The sequence below is a fragment of the Ursus americanus genome, chromosome 17, assembly GCF_024610735.1.
Source record: "Ursus americanus isolate L20-20 chromosome 17, mUrsAme1.1.p, whole genome shotgun sequence".
NCBI classification, from domain to species: Eukaryota; Metazoa; Chordata; class Mammalia; order Carnivora; family Ursidae; genus Ursus; species Ursus americanus.
In genome coordinates this window covers 16,234,881-16,258,346 of record NC_142143.1, presented here as the reverse complement: position 1 = coordinate 16,258,346, position 23,466 = coordinate 16,234,881, and the positions used below count along the sequence as shown (strand labels likewise).

Sequence of the window (23,466 nt, the reverse complement as noted above, 5' to 3'; positions counted from 1 at the left end):
GACATTTTCCCTGCAGCCTGGAGGCCACAAGTCCCAGAGCAGTGTGCAGCACGGTGGGGTTCTGGCTCGCAGACTGCTGCCTTCTTGCTGTGTCCATACATGACCTGTTCTCCGTGCAGTCCCTCTCTTCACCTTGTCATAAGGCCACCAGTGTGATCGAATCAGGGCCTCAGCTTATGACCTCATGTAACTTTAATTACCTCCTACCTACCCCATCTCCAAATATATATGAAGGGTTAGGGCTTCAACATATGAATTTTGGGGAGATACAATCTAGTCCATAGCAGTAAGGAAGGTAATATTGCTATAATTTCACAGATTAGGGAGCTGAGGTTCAAAGAAGATGTCCAATGGCTGGGAGCAGCTGACGGGGAACTTGAGACCAGGTCTCTGACTCCAAAATCCATGACCTCCTTTCCCAGAACTTTTGATGCATTCTTATCATTACTGATGATAAAGCAGTACAATTAGCTAATACACACACAGTGCTTACTGTGTACCAGGCACTGTTCTAGTACTTTTGGTTATGCACTCATTTTATCTTGGAGACTGTCCCATGTTGTATTCTGTAGGTGGGGAATACAAATGCAGAAGTTACTGGAAATGAGTCTTCAGAGTAGGTGACCCTTCACTTTGGCATCTTACCTTATTCTTTCCTTTCACACCTTTGTGCATCCTGCTTGTGCTTGAGGGGGGTTTTATGGTACTTGTCTGGGTAAGAAGTGGGGGTTTGGGTGAGTGATGAAGAGTCCTTTATCCCCTCAGATAAAGATCTGTGATTTGCTTTCTTGCACCCTTCTGGGTTTGTGGCTTCTATGCACACCTCCCCATTTCTTAGAGTTTCTGGCCAGGGCAGGGAGGGAGGTCTTTTCCATTCGGGTCTCATTTTCCACCTCCCTTCCTGCCTCCTTCTGGCAAAGACTGATCTGTCTCTTTGACAGCTGGACACCTGTTGCCAGAAGAAATAATCCCCATGTGTGCAGGGTGTTACCAAAGGGAACAGGGTGGAGAGAGGAGGGAAGGGCTTCCTGCCAGCAGCCCAATAGACAAGGGAGAGATGTGGGAAGGCCGCACTGGCCCTGGAGGGTGAGGCAGATGTTTGCAGGGAGAGGATCTGCCTGGGAAGGAGCGGGGTCCAGGGGCAGCTGGGAAATAACAAGGGATGGGAGAAGCCAGGAGGCAGAGGGGAGTCAGAGGCAGCTTGCAACCGGAAAGGGAAGGAGGGGGTGGCTGGAGGCTGAGGAAGCACATGGGGTGGGGAGGTGCTGGTGGAGGAGTCAGGCGTGGGCGGTGGTAGCAGCTCACTATTGTATGGCATTTCACTGCTTACATAGCATTTTGACCTACATTGTTGTACGTGTATAACATGTTAACCTTAGCGAAAGTCTCTGGGTCTTGGCTCCCTTGTTTGTAAAATGACTATAGCAGCACCTAGCAGGCAGGCCTCCTGAGGCTACACATTCTGCTGAAAAGTAAGGCAAGGCTCACATCATAAGTGGGTAATGCTAATGCTTACTGGGTACTCACTAGGTGTCAGGGAATATCCTGGGTGCTTTTACGTCTGTGAACTGAGACAATTCTCAAAGGCAGGTAGACGAAGCTGCTCTTTTGTAGACAAAGAAACAGGCTTCGGTTAATTTCTGAGATACATACTAGCCAGTACCAGTTTCCAGGAGGCATGCAGAGGCTGGAGGCAAAAATCAGTGGAAACACTTCGCTTGGGCCAGGACTGTTCCACGGGCTTTGTGTACTGACTTCCATGCATTTTCACAACCGGGAGATAAGCATGCTATTATTATCATTCCCTTTTTACAGATGGAGAAACTGAGTCACAGGCAAAGTGGCGGGGAGGTAGGTTGTGAGTGAAATTTGAACTGAGGCAGTGTGGTTCTAGAGTCTATGGATTCGTCTACCGTTTTCTACAGCAGTGAGTGAAAGAAATGTGGCTTTGTTCTGAATTTCAGGTGACTGACTCCAAATCCTGTGTCCTTCCCACTAAACCAGACTGCCTTTTGGACTTCACTGAAGGGACAATATATATCTCCTAAGAGTAGTGAAAGGGAATTGTCATGCAACACATGCCAGGATGAGCTGAACAGATGGCCCTCTTCCCTACCTGCCAGGTACAATCTGACTCGAGGACCCCACACCAGGATCCTAACAAACAAATATGTCGATGAAAATGTCATGGTTTCTGGTTCCTTGCAGATCAACCAGGTTTCATGCACTTGGGTGACATCCAGCTCCAGAATAATCTCTACACACAGGGAAGTAGGATATTCAAGTGGTTTAAATGCCAGGCTCAGGTGACAGACCTGGCTTCACATCTCTGTTCTGCCATTTGCTGGCGTGGGACCTCCATCTCATTGCTTCATTCCCTTGAACCTTAGTTTTCTGCTGTAAAGTGGGTTGGAACAGTACCGATTTTTTAAGGCCATTGTCAGGATTAAGTGAGATCATGCTTGCAAAGGGCTGCACCCTCTACTTGGTACATGGTCAGGTGTGAAGTAAATGTTAGCATTGGGGTTAAGAGCGTAAGGCCTGGCCAAAAGTACTTAGGTGTAAGCCCAGGCTCTGATATTGACTCTTTGTGTGGCCTCAGCGAGTCAGCAAAGGCCTCTGGGTCTTGGTTCCCTTGGTAAACTGGAGATGGCAGCATCTACCACACAGGATGGCTATGAGTGTTGAGTGAGTGACCTGAAGCAGGAACAGCACGGCAGCTAAATGATTCAAGAGCTCTTACAACTCCCAGAAATTAGGAAGTGACCACTGGGCTGCTTCTCTCAGTCTCACTTTGTCTTGCCCACTATTTCAGGGCACTTTCCCCTACCGGCCAAAGTCTCGAGAAGTGGCCATCACTCATGATGGCCTAGAAACTCATGAAATTGGGAAGATTTCACTAGAGTATAGTTTTATGAAACCTTTATCATTGTGTGGAACATGCCTGTGCTAGGGGCTGCGGGGTATGCAGAAATGTCAAGATAGGACCCTTTGCATGGGCTTTGCATTCAGGCAGTTCTAGGTTTCAGACTGGGTAGGCTGCTCTGCCTTTCTCAATTGCCATTTCCTCTTCTGTAAAATGGAAACAATAATTTTTTACCTTGCATGCATTACTGGATGATGAAATAGAAGGGCACAGGACTTTGCCCAGCACCTAACAAGCTTCAAGCAACTGATGATTGTTATTCTTGACCATACGGGTCCAGTTTTTTTTTTTTTTTAGAATAGGTGATAATTAATGGAAAGGCCCTGCTGTTTTTCGATAAGAAATATCTTATACAATATCATCTTTATATCTTTAATAACTCGTATTTTAGGAAGAATATCTTCAATAACTGTTAAGGAAGAAAGGGAAGAAGGGAAGGAAGGAAGGAAAGGAGGAAGGGAGGAATTCAAAATTAGAGCTACCATAAGTCCTGCCATAATTTCATATTCCTTGCTCTGTACTATCTATCTGTCCTTTCTCTGATGCCCACCCTCACCCCTCCTTTAAAGCTATTTATACATTCCGTCGGACACTTGTTTTGTGTGAAGAAGTGATCTAGTTAAATAGTTCCTGTACACTGAGTCAGTTTAAGATCAAAATGTAATAATTACAAACATATAAATATAGCAACTCATATTTACAGAGAGAAAAGAGAGAGTGAGTTTCTACAGAAAAGCTAACTATAGGGTATGTTTACTTTCCCCCCACAACCTTCTGAACTGGTTTTAACAAAGTCAACTTCTGAAGGGTTTCCATTTATATGATTCATCTAAGACATCCTCTATGGACTCAGTTCCTTCCAGGACCTGCATTCCAGGCAGAAGTCTGGGACAGGAATGTTTGTGTGTGTCTGTGCTTACGTTTCAAAAGCCAGATGGAATTTTATGCCTCCTTTTTTTCTACCCTGAAAGCTTGCACTCACTTTGGCTTCTTGAAATCATGTTCAGTAGTGTAATTCCAAAGCTATCTCCTTCTCACTTTCTTTATTTCTTTTGTTAATGTCAATCTCTACTAAGAAATCAATGAATTTCTAGAAGGTTATGGCAGCTACAAAAGATACTAATCTGGACTTTATCTGGGTTCTCTTCATTATTCATCACCCTTTTTACCTGTATTGTCTTCTGAGCTACATTAACATCCATTACTAGTTTCCACCCCAAATTATATTACAAAGCTATAGTAATTAAAATAGTATAGTACTGGCATAAAAACAGACACATAGATCAATGGAACAGTATAGAAAGCACAGAAATAAAGCCACTCATATGTGGTTAACTAATTTTCAACATAAGTGCCAAGAATACACAATGGGGAAAGGATTGCTTCTTCAATAAATAATGCTGGGAAAATTAGATATCCATATGCAAAAGAATGAAATTGGATCCTTACCTTATACCATATATAAAAGTCAACTCAAAATAGACTAAAGAGTTAAATGTAAGACCTAAAAACATAACATACCTACAAGAAAGCATGGGGAGAAGCTCCTTGGCATTGGTCTTAGCAATGATATTTTGGATTGGACACTGAAATCACAGGCAACAAAAGTAAAAATAAATAAGTGAGACCACATCAAACTAAAATATTTCTGCTCAGCAAAGGAAACCATCATTAAAATGAAAGGGCAAACTCCAGAGTGGGAGAAAATATTTGCAAAGTGTGTGTCTGCTAAGGGGTTAATGTCCAAAGTACTTAAGGAACTCATACAACTCAATAGCAAAAAACCCAAATAACCTAATTAAAAAATGGGCAAAGGAGTCAAATAGAGATTTTCTCAAAGAAGACATACTAATGGTTACAGGTGTATGAAAAGATGTTCAACATGACTGATCATCAGGGAAATGCAAGTCAAAACCATAATGACATGGCTATCACCTCACACCTATTAGAATGGCTATTATTTCAAGTGAAAAGATAGCATGTGTTAGTAAGGATGTGGAGAAAAAGAGCACTCCTGTACACTGTTGGTGGAAATATAAATTGGTACAGTCATTAAAGAAAACAGAATAAATATGGAGGTTCCCTTAAAATTAAAAATAGAATTACTATGTGATCCAGCAATCTCACTTCTGGGTACATAGCCAAAGGAAGTAAAAATAACTGTCTTGAAGAGATATCTGCACTCTCATGTGCATTGCAGCGTTATTCAAATAGCCAACACATGGAAACAACCCAAGTGTCCATTGACAGGTGAATGAATATACAAAATGTGGTATATGATTCAATTGAAGGGAATATTATTCAGCCTTAAAAAGGAAGGAATTCCTGCCATTTGCAACAACATGGATGAACCTGGAGAACATTAAGCTAAGTGAAATAAGCCAGACACAGAGACAAATACTGCAATGATCTCACTTATATGTGGAATCTATGAAACTTAATAAAAAATGTTGAACTCATAATAACAGAATAGAAGGGTTGTTACCAGATATGAGGGTTGCAGGAAAAGGGAAATACCGATCAAAGAGTATAAACTTTCAGTTATAAGTTGAATAAGCTCTGAAGACCAAATGGACACCTTGATGGCTATCATTAATAATAACGTATTGTTTCTTTGAAATTTGCTAAGAGAGTAGATCTCAAGTGTTCTCGCCACACACACACACACACACACACACACACACACACACACACACACACACACAAGGTAGCTATGTGAACTGATGGATATGTCTTTAAAAATTGCCAAGTAATTGCTCCTCAGCAACCCCTGATGATCCTTAGTAGTGTCTTTCTTGCTGATATTATCATTAGGGATTCAGTAAATATAAACAGAAAATTTATAAAAGAGGAAGTTAATAGAGGAAAACTGCAATAAATTAGCACATAAGTGATTAATGTAAAAGAAGCCAAGAAAGGGGATAAAAAGGAATATTTTTGTGAGAAGTAGAATAAAGTGACTTATTAGCAATCACACAAAATGTAAATAGACTATTCCAATTAAAATAGAAAGTTTATCAGACTGCATGCAAGAATAAAGAAAGGTTGAAAGTATATATACCATCTAAAGACTAACCTAAAATAAACTTTAAGCCAAAAAAATTGCTAGAGATAAAAATGTACATTTCAGTTATAAAAGGTTTATTTCACCTGAAATTTATAATAATTCTAACTTTGAGGGTATTTAATGAGAATATCAAAAATAAAGATTGTGAGAAGTAGAAGACAAAACAGATTAATTCACAATCACAGTTAAGATATTTTAACGTATCTCTCATAGTAATTGATAGAAGACCAAAGGAGAAATCTGTAAGATATAGAAGATTTGAACATAATTAACAAACATATGCAGAATACTGTACCTCAAAACCAAAGAACGTACTTTCTGTTCAGATGTACATGGAACATTTACCATTTGCTGAACTAAAGCAAAGCTCAATAAATTTGAAAGAAGTCAAATTACCTAGAGACTGTTTTCTAACTACAGTAGAATTAAGCTAGAAATTTAAAGGTACCCAGAGAAGCAGCCCTATGTATACTTCGAAACCATCCAAGGGTCAATTAAAAAAAAAAAAGTTTGGAAATTAGAAGATGTTTTAAATTTAATAATAAAATATGGGATGTCCACCTGCCCCTCATTTGTTCACTGGATATTTTCTCTAATAATTTACAAATTTTTAAACCCGGGAAAGGACTAGGCCAGCTGGATCCAGAAAACAGATCTGCATGAAGCCCTTCTTCTCAGAAGGTGGGGGAGGAAACAGGGAAGACTGGTGGAACTCTGTAGGAGGGCCTCAGAGACTGTGTGACCTTAGGAAACAGAGCACTGAGAACATTTCCATCATGAAAAGCACTCCTCCTTACCCTTCTCTCTAAGAAAAAAAAAAGGGGGGGGGGTTCTGCTAAAGCAGAGGAGAAAACTAGAGCCTTAAATACATATATGATAAAAGAAGAAAGGCCAAAAATCAGTGGTTAAATATCTGTCATAAAAGTTGGCAGAAGAGCAGCAAATTAAATCCAAAGAAAGTAGAAGGAAGGAAATAATAAAGATAAGGGGGAAAATTAATGAAATAGAAAATAAATATTCAAAAGAAAATAATCATCAAAACCAAAATTTGTTTTCTTGCAAAAACTAATAAAATTGATAACCCCCAGGAAAAAATAATTAAAAGAAAAAGAAAAAAATACAGAAAACTAGTATAAACAAAGGGGAAAGATATTTAAAAAAGGATCACAGGTTATTATAAACATTTTTTGGAATAAACCTTGTCAGCTGAGAGAAAATGGATAAATTCTTAGTAAACACAAGATATAAACTTTTAAATAATTCTATATCTATTAAAAATAGTAAAACCATAATTTGAATCTTCCTATGAATAAAAATACAGGCCCAGATAATTTCACTGATGAATTCTTCCAAACATTTAAAGAAGAAATGATAGTAATCTTAGAAACTTCCTTAGAGAAGCAGAATGGATACTTCTCAACTTCACTAGGCCAGCAAACCTTGATATTGACAAGGATATTACAAGATAGGATTCAATCTTTCTCATGAATATATATGATGATATTTTTAACAAAATATGTAATATGAGATATACAAAAAAGGTATATATCATGACCAAGTCAGGTTTTTTCCCCAACAAGCCACAGCTGATTTAACACTAGTATAATTTCACCAGTATAATGCAGTAAACTAATAGAAAAGGGAAGAGAAATAAGGTTGATAATTATATTGTTAGGTGCAGAAAAATATTTGATAATTCATTATCCATACATGACTTAAAAATAATCATGGCAACTAGAAACAGAGGGAATTTTCTTAATTTGATAAATGTCAGTAGAAACTTACAGCAAACTTTGTATTTGATGATGAACCATTAAAAATTTTCTTCCTGAGATTGGAATTGAGGAAGAAATGGTGGAGATCACCATTATATATCACCATTATATCACCACTACTCAACATTGTATTGGAGGGCCTACCATTTGCAATAAAGCAAGAACAAGAAATAAAATGAATAAGAAATGAAAACGAAGAAGCTATCATTATTTATGTGTGATATAATTGTGTATCTAGAAAATCCAAAATAATCTATAAATAATAATTACAATTAATAACTAAAGCAATAAGAAATAGGAAGATCTGTAGGAGAAGGAAGGGAAGAATGAAGGGGGGGGTAAACAGAAGGGGGAATGAACCATGAGAGACTGTGGACTCTGGGAAACAAACTGAGGGCTTCAGAGGGGAGGAGGGTGGGGGATTGGGATAGGCTGGTGATGGGTATTAAGGAGGGCACGTATTGCATGGTGCACTGGGTGTTATACACAAATAATCATGCAACACTACATCAAAAACTAGGGATATACTGTATGGTGACTAACATAATAAAAAATTATTATAAAAAATAAAATATAATAAAGAAAAAACAAAACAAAAGTAACTGAAGCAAAACTATAAAACATTATCAAGAAAAATTAGGCAAGATCTAAAAAAAGAGAGAAATATATTATATGGTTTCTCTCCAAATTGATCTATAGATTTAAGGCACTCTTAATATCTGGTAGCATTTCTTTGAAATTATCAAGTAGATGTCTAAAATTTATACATAAATGCAAAAGTCACAGAGGCAATTTTGAGGAGGAAAAACAAGTTTGGACCCCATATATTACTGGATATTAAGAGTTATATAGCTATAGTAATTAAAACAGCAGGGTATTATTGGCATAAGAATAAACAAAACAATGGAGTGAAATAAGTCCAGATAGAAACCCAAACATATTTATATATATATTTGATTTATGACAAAGGGAACATGGTAAAGCAGTGGAGTGAAGATGATCTTGGAAAAATGATATTGACCCCATCTCACACCCTACTAAAAAAAAAAATCAATTTCAGATGGACTGTAGATCTCAATTTGAAAAAAAATAGCATTTCTGGGAGATAATCTAGAGAATATCTTCATGATTTGGGGGTAAACAAAGATTTTTGGAAACAACATAAAACTACTAAAAGTAGGGGAGGGGGGTGGGGGAATGGGATAGACCGGTGATGGGTAGTAAGGAGGGCACGTATTGCATGGTGCACTGGGTGTTATACACAACTAATGAATCATCAAGCCTTACATCGGAAACCGGGGATGTACTGTATGGTGACTAACATAATATAATAAAAAATCATTAAAAAAAAAAACTACTAAAAGTAATGAAATTTTTGGTTGATCAACTGGAATATATTAAAATTAAGAACTTATGTTCCCCAAAGGGCACCATTCAGGGAGTGAAAATGCAAACCACAGAGTGGGAGATGTTTTAAATATATTACCAACAAAGAATTCATATTCAATCTTAAGAATCAGTTTTTAAAGACAGAAAAGCCAATTTAAAAATGGGCAAAATACTTAAACATGTCATATCTAAATAGTGAATAAGCCCATGAAAAGGTGCTCAAAATCATCAGGGGAAGGCAAATTAAAACCACAGCCCAATACCATTACAATGCTACTGGAAAGACAATTTTAAATGTTGACAAAGATGTTAAGCCGTTGGAACACGTATGCTGTTGGCAGGGGTATGAACTGGTGCAGCCACTCAAGAAAGCTGAACATTTGTATACCCTAGGACTCAGCAATCCTACTTTTAGGTATGTACCCAAGATAAATGCTTACACCTGTTCACCAAAAGTATCTGCAGAAGATGCAATGTCATATAAAGTTCATTGCATCACCAGTGAAGAAGTCTACCCAAAAGAGTTAACCTGAATCTATTCAAGCTTTTAAGTTTAATTTCCAATTTACAGTCAATGCAGGGTAAAGGGAAACCATGTTATCAACAGACAACACTCAGATAAATCCAGAGTACTAAGGAATGTATAGAATGGTCTGAAGTCTTTAAAAAGTCTCTATCAAAGAGAAAAAAAAGCAAAACAAAACAAAGGTGAGCCAAAAATATAAAATACCAAATGCAATACATGGACCAGGACTGGATGTTTGTTGATTAAAAAACAACCCATACATGACAATCTTGTGACAGCTGGGGAAATTCGAAGGGTGCATATTAGATGTTATTGTGAAGTTATCATTATTTTTCATTGTGTGTGATGATATAGAGGCATGTTCTTATCCTTAAGAGGTACACGCTATGTATTTAGGGGGAAGTGTTATGTTGTCTGCAATTTATTTTCCAATATTTAGCAAAAATAAGTATAGCTAGATGATAGCTGAATGGATATAGTTGTAGATCTGTATACATCATGAGAAGGAAGGCAGATATGGCAGTAGATTAACAAGTTGTTTAATTTAGGCTGTGGGTGTTTTCATTTTTATTATGCCACTCTTTCAATCTGTCTATTAAAATTTCAATAACAAATTCCTAGAATATATATTTTTAAATGGAATTTTGCACCTTTATTTCTTTGGAAGGGCAATTAAATTCTTTTCTACTTTAAGAGAATAGAAACCAGAATTCCTAACATATATGTTATGGATGTAGTTTATGTTAGAAATAATGTTGGAACTCCAATCAGAGAACTTAAGGTCAAAGAAAATGCCTTGGCTTTACATCAAAAGTTTGGTTCATGAATGTACATTGATATGTTTTAGGTTAAAATAAAATGCTTAATGTATGTATATATCACCTTTTAATGATTCCCAGCTTTAGCCATGTTTTTTCCAATGAGCCAACTAACCACAAGTGCCAAGTAATGCCAGGTAAGAGGGCATCCTCTGTAATACTTCAGTATGGAAAGAATGTAGAACCCAGATCATAGCTGGTTTAGTGATTATGATTGGGCTAACCATCTGCTGTTGGGACTTCCCAGAGAAAATAAGATGAGTGAAGATGGTCCTGGTGTTCTGGGGGACCATATGTAACATAATACTTAAAACGCTGGACTCCTTGCCATCATTGTGCATGCACGGCATACATTAAATATACACATAGACCAAATCAGCAACTCATTGCTCTAGGACTCTTATAATAAGGGGGAGGAGATGTAGAGCTGATTTCTGGGCTTCCTTACATACCCCTTAGGCAGCAAGTTACCTCTTCCTCTCTTCTTTTTCTATTTGCCACTGCCCTTAAGGCCATTATTACGTGGTTTTGCTGCAGGGACTTGCTATGGCCAGAAAAAGGTGGGACCCTGGTCCTCTTGCTGCCTGAGTTGTCCTGGCCAGTGAGCTAGCTTTATGCACAGCGGTTGTTCTCTATCTTGGCTGCACTTTAGAATGACCTGAGGCTCAGCCCCCATCCTAGACAAATTAAATCAGAATCACTGGACTTGAGATCCAGATATTGGTATTTTTCAAAAGCTCCCCAAGTGATTCTGCTATGTTGTAAAGTTGAGAACCATTGGCAAACAATAATATGGATAGTTCTAAAACTTTCAATGTTGAGTGCAAAAGGTGGAAAGTGATTTATAGCACAGTACCGTTTAAGGATATCAAAATTTGGGGCGCCTGGGTGGCACAACGGTTAAGCGTCTGCCTTCGGCTCAGGACGTGATCCTGGCGTTATGGGATCGAGCCCCATATTAGGCTCCTCCGCTATGAGCCTGCTTCTTCCTCTCCCACTCCCCCTGCTTGTGTTCCCTCTCTCGCTGGCTGTCTCTGTCGGATAAATAAATAAAATCTTAAAAAAAAAAAAAGGATATCAAAATTTAACACATACACAAAAAAGCTATGTTTTTCAAAGACACAAAAATCTAAGGACATATCTGAAAACTCAGGAAGGAGGATAAGGGAGGGGGTAGGAGTGGAATGGAGAATAAATGGGAAAATGTAAAATAAATCAAGAGACAGGCCTTGCACAGACCTTAAAGCCATACACTAAGGAGTGTGGTTCCTCATTATAATTAATATAAATAGAACATATACATGCGCCAGACACAGTGGTAATTGCTTTACATGTGTCATTTCTTTTAATCCTCATAGTAATTACAAGGCCAATATTATTATACAGAGTCAATTTATAGGTGAGGAAACTGTGGCTTAGAGTTCAAGAATATTAACTAAGGTCATTCAATTAGTATATGGCAGAGTTGGGAATAAGCCTTATCTGTCTGACCAGAGTTGAGGCTCTCTTTGTTCTATTCATGGCCTGCCTTGGATCTTCTTGAACATCTGCTGGAAGGAAAGCTTCCTTCTTCCAGAACCCTCCTCACTTCACCCCACCCCTTGCCAAGGATGGCACTTACAATGGCCATTCAGAGTTCTGTGTCTACATGCAATCTTCCTCACCTGGAAACATGCAGGACCAGCCTCCGTTTCCTCATGAGGACCAGCTGTGGCTGTTGGGTTCAAGGAACAGAAAGAAGCCTCATATGATAGAATAGAGAAGGAAGGATGAGGGCTATGATGGAGGAGAGGGGAGCTCAGATCTCATTTAACATTTTCAACTTAATGTAATATATTTGACAAGAGCAGGTATTTCCTTTCCCTATGCAGACTCAGATTGTGGAAGACTTGTGCAACTTCATATCCATTGCTCACATCTGTCTCTGAGGACACCAATCTCACGACCCTTAGAAATTAATTATAATAATAATAATGTACTTATTGAGGCAGACACAAATATTAGTCCTCATTTTCCTCATAGGAAATGGAGGCACAGAGGGGCAACTTGAATAAGACTTGCCAGCTTGAAAGTGATGAGGCAGGAGAGACAGGAAGTGTACTCTATTATCTGGGTTGGCACCACCTAGAGGTGAGTTGAGTCTCTGATTGCTCTTCTCCCCTCCCAACTGGATGTCCAAGTCCTAGAGGTAGAACTCTTTATCCCAGAAGCCAGACCCACCAGTCTGCGCTTTACCCTTGGGGTGCACTCCTAGGGCTGGAACAGAGAAGGCGGACCCTTTGTCTTGGTGGCACATGCAGCTACCAATGTGGGAAAAATCAAGGGGCACTGGAGACTCCTCTTCTCCCACTTATTTCTAGCACTGCCACAATATCAAAAGTCATCCCATTGGTTTATGGAATTAAAAGGCTTTTTGTTAAAATATAATCTGAAAGGTGTGCAAAAATAAGGAAAGTTGCTCAAACTTTACTGTGTCTAAAAACCCAACTTGAAAATTGAAAATGCAGATTCTTGGGTCCCAGTAGCAAAGATTTTGATTGAACAGATACAGAGCGGGGCTTGGAAATCTGATTTTAATAACACTTGCCATCCTTCTGGAGATGGTGTTCCCTGAAGCTCACTTTGAGAAGCACTGTGTTAATATGCACTCTTCCGCTTTAATTGGTTAACGAGACTCTTGGCCCAGAGGTCAGCTGAGTCTGTGCTGGCCACTTCTCTGAGGAGGCAAGAGATCAATCCACAGCTGCTGCTCATTTGACTTACTCTCTCTGCGCAGGTCGGGGCTGTGTTCTACTCAACGCTGAGACTGAGTTTTTGAGGCCCTAACTCAGAACCCCAATCTGAGGCTTACCAGGCTTTGCCTAGACACAATTTGGGGGTAGCGAAGACCTGGTGCCATCCCAGGACCTCACACAGTGGTTCTCTGCCGCATGGTTCCAGCTCAGAAGTGGAGGTGGAAAGAGAAGAGTGATATTTTGAATTGCGGTGACCTGATGTTTAAACATACTCCTGTATCTTTCCCAAGTCTTGAGTGGTATTACAACAAAATGTCACATGAGGGCGCTCTAGCGAATCAATGGGAGCTAATTCCACTGAAAATGGGGAGGAGGGGGATTTGTGTTAATGATAGATTTCACCTTTTGGGTGTGATGGAGCCTTCTAGCCTGGGAGGGTCCACTGAGCTTTCAACTATGCATTCATGCCCGCTGGTGCTCAGTGCGCGCACGTGTGTGTGTGTGTGTGTGTGTGTGTGTGTGTGTTGCACACCTAAGGGGGGGCGGGGTAGGGAGTATGAGGAATAGAAGCTGACAAAGGACCAAAGGGAGAGAAATTGAAAAGAATGAGCTTTCAGATACCACCTTCTTTGTGATTTGAGAGACAGTTTTCTGCACTGTTATGAAATACCCCATCCTTTTCCTTCAAGGGGAGAAATACCAGATCTCACAGAGTCCTTGAGAGGAAGGGAGCACGTGGAAAAAAGTGCCAGAAGAAAATGCACACAGAGAGGGGCTTGTCAGTATAGGCACGTGTCTTGGGATCTGCTTTTGCTGGGACCATATCAGCCTCCCTACCCCGGCCCTCGGCTGTCACAGGCTGACATGGGGGGCAGCCGGCACTCCCTCAGGCAGCTGCCCATGTGAGGCTCATGCCCCAGAAAAAGGAGCTCTGGTTACACTTCAGTCACAAAAAAAAAAAAAAAAATCAAAGGCAGCAAAAGGCCTGAAAGGGCTTCATTTTCTCAATTTAATTACAGGACCGGAGGATCCATTTAGATCTGGAAGTAGCCTGATTTCAACTCGTTATAAAACAGTTGAATAGAGTACTGGATATGATTTTTATTCCCTACTTTCCCAGCTTTCCCTCCCCTCACCTTCCCTCCCCACCCTCAATGCAAGCTCTTAATGGCCTCTTGGGCCCTTTTCAGTCCCTCCCCGTAGACCCATGATAAGGAACATAAATGAAAAACCACATTTGCTCCCCTTTCACCTGGGAAAGTCTACTCAAGAGGCTGAAGCCAATTAGAGCCAGCAGTGAAGGCCCTTAGACTATCCTGGGCCCCCGAAAGGAATGACAGCAGGTGAGTGATGAGGGGACCTCCCCCTCTGGGCAAGTGCAGTGGTCTCATTGAGAAGGTATTTGGTTATCTGAGAAAAAAAGGGGCCCATGGCTGTTGGCTCAGATGACAGCGCTCCAGATGCTTTTGCGGTTACAAGTTGTTTTACTGGGGAGTGGAAGATGTGGATCAAAGCTTAGTTTCAGGTACACATGCCGGGCTTCTCCCTTGCCCCCACTCCCTTGAACACAAGCATGTGCACATACGCGCATACTTGCACACATACCCGACGCTCCTGGCCCAAAGCGAGGCCTTGAACTTTAAAAGGCAAGCTGAAAAAAACAGATTGGGGGATGAGTTATCATCTTAGAGATTGGCTGGTTTTTATACTTATGAAGTGACAAAGTATAACGAAGTTGTAGCTTCGTGAGGATAAGGCCACCAGGTTATTTGAAGAACAATGATGAGACCATCCTTTCTGGGTCATTCATTGTACGTAAAGGATTCTGTTATGACCACGTGGAGGCTAAAATTATCTAAAGCTTGGGTTGGCATCACAGAGGCAGGTGGGGGCTGAAAGTCAGGGGTGCAGTTTTCCCCCACTTCTGGTACTTACTTTCTATGACTCGAGTTTGGGAGGGGGCCTCCTCTGGGCTCATGTTCTTTCTGTACCTGGTGACTTCTCTCTCTCTGGATCTTCCAAGCTCCAAGGTTCCAGGAGCCCAGGCCTCTCTCTGAGGCTCAAACATCTGTGTGCAACATTTGTAGGAGATTTCTACTCTTTCTATGTACGTTGCTTTGAGATTTGCTTGGAATTTTACTTATTCTCTTCAAGGTTTAACTCGAATGCTAGGGGAGACTTTTTCTTACCTCCCAAGAATTAACCCACAGTGGATATTATAGCAGGAAATAGATGGGTCAGGTAAGCATGGAAGATTTTGACTTCTCTTTCTTTGGACCTCTTTGCCTGTCCATATTAAAACCCAGCTCTGTCTCTCTTCCTTCACATTCCTATTTACAAGCTGTATAGGACAAAGATCTCCAGGCAAGATCTAACTTGGTTTTTCCTCATCTAAAATTTGAGTGAGCTCTTCCTTGTAAAACGTATTCACCTTTTTAAAAAAAATTTAATGTGGCTAAGCTGGGAAGCAATAAGGACACAATCTAACAACAAAGCACAATTTCATTGGTATCTTCTCTTAACCAAAAGTGACAGGTGCCTTTACAAATTATATCCGTACAGATGCCATATGGAAGCAAAGTCCATGCTGATTTCACACTGAGGTTGAAATGTACATACTCCAAACTGGTAAGAAGCCACGTGTAAAAGTAATTTATGCCTGATATTTTATATGATAGACTTGGCAGCATAAATAATCACATCTGAAGGCTTGTGATTAGCACTGGCAAACAAGAACACAGACTATGTGTAGGCAAGAGTGGATGGAAAGAATTTTCTCCTTATAATTCCGTTATTGACTAAGGATTTTACCTTGAAGCTGGATTCACAAAGGTTTTAGTTTTAGTGACGTTTAATATTTGTGCATTTTTCCAAAAAAGGTACAAAAAGTAGAAGACAAGTCTTCATTTTCTAATATCCAGATTCACTCCTGGTTTGATTCAATGGTGCTTTTAGTGGGCATTAGACTCACTGGAGAACATGTTTACAATGTTGATTCTCAGACTTCACTCCTCAGGGTGTTTGATTCTATAAGCTGAGTTGAATGCAAAATCTGGATTTTAGCAGGATTCCTCGATGATTCATATGCTTCTAATCCAGGGAGATTGTGCTTTCAGACACACTGGTTTTGAAGAATTGAATTTTGTCCAATTAGGATTTTTCATTTTTATTTAACTACACACTCAAAGGCTTAGTGGTGTCATTAGTACTGTAGTTGAACTTATTTGATAGCATTTTATAGATTGCAAGACATTTTATAGATTGCTAGGTAGATGCCATGTCTTATTCATCTTTCTTGTTCCGGAGCTTAATACAATGCCTGCAGGACAGGAGACTCTCAAAATGTGTTGATGCATTTCACCAAATCAAAGGCATCGCTGTGATTTAACATAGCTGCAATCTCGGATCTTCAGCACACTGCCTCAAGCTCTGGAAGACAAAGCAGAACCATTATCTGACCTCCAAAGAGGCCAAATCTTAGTATCTTTACACTAACGCATGCCCTCCGCCATAGATGTTTTACTATCATTTAAGGGGGGTCTGTAACAAGCTTGCTTATCTTGTTTCCTAGCCTAAAGGAAATAAAAAATTAGGAGAAGCACCTTCACTTGGCATCACACAGGTCCCACGTTCTCCCGGGTTGCTTTCTCCGACTCCGTGCCTGTCTGCAACATACGCGTCACACAAGGCTTAGCTCAAGCCTCGCTGGGACGCCGTCTCATTATTTTCACTTTCTCTTCTGATCTTCTGTGGCCTTTGGGTGTCCGGCAGCCGCTCTAAACCAGTGGTCATGTCGACCAAGCAAATCTTTATTACTTTTCCTGGCTGCTCTGCTCTCTCACTGCTCACCTTACAGACGCTGATGGGAGCTGGAATCCTACTTTCCCCTCCCCAGCTTTTCTTCCTACATTTTTGAGATCTGCAGTAGAAAAGGTAAATGGCTTCCAACTCCACAGTGTAGTGTTGAAGATCTTTAGTTTGTACCTCTGATTACAACTTGAACATTCCCTGCTTAGATTCTTGTTTGTCTTTTCATATAGATGGAATCCACTGCAAATCCTGTCACTTTCAACTCCTAAAAAGTCTCACAAACTGACCACCTTCTCCATCTCCACCACTGCTTCTCTAACTAGTACAAGTTACCATCTTCTCTCATTTAGGCTTTTGTCCTCATTTTCTGCTTGGTGTTCCCACAGCCCATCTGTCCTCCTCACTGCAGCCAGAGTGATCTCAGAATGTGAAATGATCTTATCTCTCCCTGGCTTAAATGCTGCATAGTTTCTCATTGCTTTTAAGAGAGATAAAGCTTTTCAACAGGAATTACAAAGCCCTGCTTGGTATGGCCCTTGCCCACTTCTCCAGCCTGGTCTTCCCACAAGCTCGCCCCAGCCACTCTAGCCTTCTTTCAGTTTTCTGTATTTTCTAGATTGCCTTCTGCCACAGGGCCTTTGCACACACCATTCCCGCTGCTTGATCTTCTCTCACCTCTTTATCCAAGTAACTGCTATTTATAGTGCATAACTCAGCTCAGATCTTTCCTTGATTTTCTTGGCTAGGTCAAACCTCATTTTCATAATACCATAGATCTTCCTTGAGAATGCTTCATGCAGCTTTATTTTTACAGATATTGTGTTTGCTTGATATCTGTTTCTGCCATTGAGTGCAACCTTCATGAGGACAGGGGTCATACCTAGTTCTGTTCAACATTGTGTCACAAGTATTTAGTACAAATGGCAGGTACTCGGTAGCTATGTGTTGGATGATGAAGGTTTAATAAATTTATTCAACAACGCTAAATGTGTTGTTTACTGGGGATGTGAATGTACGTTTGATATTGCCCTTTATATTTACAATCCCATCCTCTATTGAAGAAAACGGACTTGAAAGCTTTTAATTTCAAGACGGTAATAGAGGGATGACCACAGAGCTTGGGATCCAAAAGAAAGAGTAAGTAAATCCACCCGAAGGAATCTGTAGAGACTTCACAGAAAATGCAAATTGGTCTGTGTCTTGAAAGACACAGTCTTTCAAGTTTAAGAAAGTTTAGAAAGTAGGGGCGCCTGGGTGGCGCAGTCGTTAAGCATCTGCCTTCGGCTCAGGGCGTGATCCTGGCGTTCTGGGATCGAGCCCCACATCAGGCTCCTCCGCTGGGAGCGGGCTTCTTCCTCTCCCACTCCCCCTGCTGTGTTCCCTCTCTCACTGGCTGTCTCTCTCTGTCAAATAAATAAAGAAAATCTTTTAAAAAAAAAAAAAAAAGTTTAGAAAGTAAGAAAGTTAAGAAAGTCTTAAACATGAGTTTACCAAATGGTGAAACATCCCAAACAGAAGGAAAGCATGTGCAGGTTCCTGAAGGTATATGATAGCTGGGTGGTAGGTAGATAGAGTTCGAGAATGGTGTTGGGTTGAAGTGACGGGCTTGGATGTGGAATGCATGCAGATGGAGGTAAAGGTCTTGCTGAGGACACTGAACTATAAGAGACAGAGTCAATGGGAGTATAGATAAATTTAAGGATGCTTGCATGTTGGGAAGGTCACTCAGACTGGAGTCGGGAGTCCTGGGAGGGAAAGACAAACAAGTTAGGGAGAATAAAGAAAAGGCAACTTCAGCAGCTCATATGGAAAAAAACTAGATTGACACAAGGCAGTGATAGAAGAGAAGGTGGGAGGTAACTCAGAGCTGTTCCAGGAGAAAAGTCAAGACTACAAGACTCAATGATCAACTGAATGTGGGGTTTGAGGAAGAGAGGAAAGAATAAGGTAGTTCAATTAGGTAGACTAGCAAAATGCAGAATTGTTAATTTGCATTAAAAATACTCCTGGAAGAATGGGTTTGGAAATGAGGGAAGAGATAAATTGCTCATTTTGAACCAGGCTGTTTTAGTTGCCAGTGGGGCATCTGGTGGAAATGATCAGGAGAGGGTTAGACAATTCCAGTGGGGTTCCTATGACCACCTGTTACTTGGATTTGTTTCTCCTGGAGCCAGGTAGGTCATTACCAGGGCAATGTATTGCTCAAACAATAGTGTAATTGAGGGAGAACCATCATATGCTGTCTGAATAACTGAAGAGGCACCTCTAGTATCCAATGGAGCTTTAGTTTGGAATTAACCATCAACAGATGGATGCCAGCTAGCTGAGTATGTGGAATGGAACTCTTTTAAGATTTGATATTATCATGGTAGAGCACAAAAGACACCAATAAAGGATCATTACTTTCAACTGTATCATCTTAATCTACGGAGGCCACACGGTGCCCTCTGGTTTGGCTTGGGGGAGGGTAGCCATCTCTCCTGGGCTCCCATTTACTCCAAACTGCTTATTTACTTCTTCATCCGTGTCATGGTCGAGGTATCTGGGTTCAAAATCTCTTGGCAAAAGGTGAAGATAGCAATTTTGATACTTGATCTTGGGTTCAGCAGGTGAGATCCAGAGATGGAGAGCTTTGGGCTCAAATCTTGTCCCTTTCACATATTGACTGCATGATTAATTTTGTTTTCTGTGTCTCAGTTTTACTTTCTGTGAAAGAGAAATAATAACAGTGGTTATTTTAGGAATTTTGTGATGATTGAGTGATTCAGTATAGGTGAATTTCTCAAAGGAGTGCCTAGCACGTAGGACGTGTTCAATAAATGTTAGCTTTATTACAGGATCTGGAAGTTCCAGGATTGCAAAGTGAGGTGTTTTGTTTGATAATCAGTGGCTTAAAAAATAAATGCAAAGGACTTTAAAGGAGCAGGTACTATCCAGTTCCTTGGGTCCCACTAATCCCCACAGCCACTCATCCCATTCGCACGTTTTTGTTCACTTCCTGGACCCTGTACTTTTTGGAATCCAGACACCCTAACACAGCTCAAAGTAAGAAAGCAGTTTGGATTATGGCCTAATGAGGGAGGGAGGACAATTTTCCCTACCTTTACTAACAAGAACAATTTGTCCTAGATGTGGGCAGGATAAGCATTTTTTACCTTGTGTAATTAGAAAAGGCTAAGAAAATCTTGTTGATTCCGAAATCCCATCATTGACAAATATTTCCTACAGATGAAGTAGCATAGGGTTGGGGATACTCCTGAGACCCAGAGGCTGGTAATGTTAGTTTTAGGTATGAGCGACAATTTGAAGCCTGGAGATAAAGTCCACATGGATTTCTCCCCCAAATTAAAGAATTTCATTGATAATTGAGCCTGGTGGAAAATGAATCTTGATTCTAATTAAGTGTGTCCTCAAATGGGCTCTAGGTGGGCCGGTGCTCTTTAATGTGACAGGCAGTGTATGTGGTGCTTTATCCTGGGAACCCTTCTCTTCTTCAGCTACCTTGTGTTTGTCATGGTTGGCTTTGCAAAACATCAGACTTGCGGGTAAACAGAAATGACAAGGAAGGTGCTCATTCCTGCATTTCCCCTTCTCCCCATCATTCGCACATAGCCAAAGGTGTTAATTTCTGGGAAGCAAGAGATACGGAAAAAGTAAATTCACAAACGAGGCTAATTGCATTCAATGGCAAAGCTAACACCGAGTTGCCTTTAAGCGTAAGTTCAGTCACTCAGGTCACACTACTGATTTCAGCAGCAAGAGAGCAGGGAGTCCTCTGAAAGCCACTCACAGCTGTTACAGTTCACTCCAGCCCCTCCTGGAAAATTCCAAACAGAGAACTTATTCCCTGGAAACTGCCTGACTAGTATAGTCCCGATGTTCATCTCTGGAGAAAAAACTTGATTGCATTCAATGACAAAGCTGTCAACAAGCTGTTTTAAGTGAAACTTTCCTTGTTAAGAAACTATCTGTTGCCCACGGCTTTTGAACTTGGACAAATTTATATGACCCATTAAAAAGCAGCCTCATTCATCTTTTGTTTGTTTATTTGTTGCTTTGCCTTGTTTTGCTTTTTGTTTCCTTATATAGAGAGATAACTTGGGGCAAAATTGGGAAGAAGAGGAAGTGTGCCTTTACCATCCTTTCTCTTTTTTCCTCCTCTTTTAATGGACCAACATCTAACGGACTAGATTCTTGATTAGTAATGGTTCAGCCACTAACCGATTGAGCTGGAGAACTCTAGCAAGTTACTTGTCCTCATTGGCCATTGATAAAATAGAGAGTTGCACCTGTCGATCTAGCACCAATTTATATGCCATTAATCTCTGCTGAACCCCTTGCCCTAGAACAGGGTTTGCTAATTCTTGGACCTTGATGTGCCCACTTTCCCTTCCTATGGTTAAGGCAGACATCACTTATCAATCATAGTCCTCCTTCTGACTGAGCCTGGATTCAGCCACCTGGCTCCTTTCCAAACATCACGCAAACAGAAGAGGAGTGGGACATACAGGCTTCCAAGTTATGGAATGAGTAAGTCATGGGGATGAAAGGTACAGCATAAGGAATATAGTCAATGATATTGTAATAGCATTGTATGGTGACAGATGGTAGCTACACTTGTGGTAAGCTTAGCAGGACATATAGAGGTCTTGACTCTCTATGTAATATACCTGAAACCAATGGAACATAATGTGTCAACTACACTTATAAAAATTTTTTTTAATTAAAAAAAAAGATTTCCAAGAATTAAGAATTTTAATAAATGTAATTAAGACTACTAGAAGTAATAAGGGAAACAATTCCATGCAAGGAAAGTAAGATATGTGTTTATGTTATGGTAAGAAAAAGCGTAAGGAAATCATTTTTGTTGCGGGGGAAAAATAATTTTGTCCTAAAGTGAAGCTGGTTATTTAAAGAGGAAAAACTTAGGACAAAATCTGAATGTAAAGAAAAAAGTTGTAGAACGCTTATGGAAAAGGAATCTCTGGAAAGGAATTTCACATGTGGTCAATACCGGCTAAGATTAGGCTAAATTTCCGAAAATGAGTTTTAATATCAAAAGCACACTGGCGTAAAATTAAAATGTTGTTTTCTCCTTGTTCAACGAACAAAAAAAATTTTTTTTGAACCATTTGTCTGCTCGTAAGAAGGAATTATAAACAAAAGATTTTCTTTACCTTTAAATTTACCTGTCTAGGAAACAAGGACTCTGATTTACCGAAATCATTTCCTGTATTTAATCCGATCTTCAATCACTTAAGAAAACTGAGTCTTAGTATTCAGAGAACTAAATTTTGCTCACTCATACACAAAAATCATGTAAGCAGCCAGTGGAATGGAGTTGCACTCAAATAGAACACCATCCCTACTCTAACTATTCTACCCCTCCTTCCCATGAAAGCATAATTGTTTGTGTTTCAGCGGCCATTTTCCCCCTTTATCTTTAAGATGGTGAGTGAGAGGCACTGATATGCCATGCTTGTTTGAGGTTAGGCACTCTCTGTACCTATCATTCTAAAGCTAACCTAAGGTAGTCTTATTGGAATAAAGATATTAATACTAAAGTTGACACATGACGCTATGCCTCCTACACATGTCGGTTCTTCAAAGTCTCAGAACATCTCTGTGCATTGTCACTTCCTGGGCCAGCCGGGCCATACTGAACTAGCAGAGTCAAGATTTGGTTACCCAGAGTGAGAAAAATCTGGTAAGTAAGTGTGCATTTGTCTGAAAGAGACTTATTTCTATTTGATGTTTCTTCAGGTACATAATGAGCTAATCAGAAATATTATATTGGAAAAAGGACTTGGGGGAGAGCAGGATGGAGGCATTGCCTAGCATTAGAATAAAACAACCCTCGAATTCAGTTTGCAATCTAAGCAAAGTAGTAATTATAAAGAGCATTTCAAGATTATTGTCGGATCTGATAAGATAGCAAGAGAAAAAAATAAAAAGAAATGTAATGGGTCTCAAAAGTCTATTCGTGTCAAAATGTGATTTTAAATATGGACTGTAAGTAGGGTGACAACATAATTTATTGTCCAAACCAGGACATGTTTGAGAGTGAAAGGAACTCTATTAATAATTGCAGTGGGACGACAGGTGTAAGCTAGGACATTTGATCACTGCAATCATCATCTTATTCATTGCAGAAACTTCTGAATGTGTGTCAGTCAGAAGGGACTAAATGAGCAAAATATGTTTGACAGAGGAACAAAGTCTATGAGCCGCGTCTTCCTTCCCATTGAAGGACATAATAAGGGCAAAGTTCAGATTAAGACACAGGGAAGAAGATTAAAAATATGTGGTTTTCCTACCAATATGTTGTTCATAATGTATTTTTATTTCAAAGTAAAAGTGAATTAGAAGATTCCTTCCTAGGAAGACACATTCCTAGAAGAGAATGCCATTCTTAGAGAA

General features: G+C 40.0%; 1 long non-coding RNA gene across 3 annotated transcripts in view; it reads left to right on the top strand.

The window, feature by feature from the left end:
* The window catches only part of LOC123780514 (uncharacterized), a 119,078-nt gene that overhangs the window by 51,587 nt on the left and 44,025 nt on the right, over nt 1-23,466 (top strand). The window contains exon 4 of one of the 3 annotated variants that reach the window (XR_015727107.1): nt 1,965-6,825. The exons of the other annotated variants lie outside the window; for them this stretch is intronic. This is a non-coding gene — a long non-coding RNA (uncharacterized LOC123780514). Of the gene's footprint in view, nt 1-1,964; nt 6,826-23,466 lie in introns of those variants that run through there. 3 annotated transcript variants of the gene reach the window in all.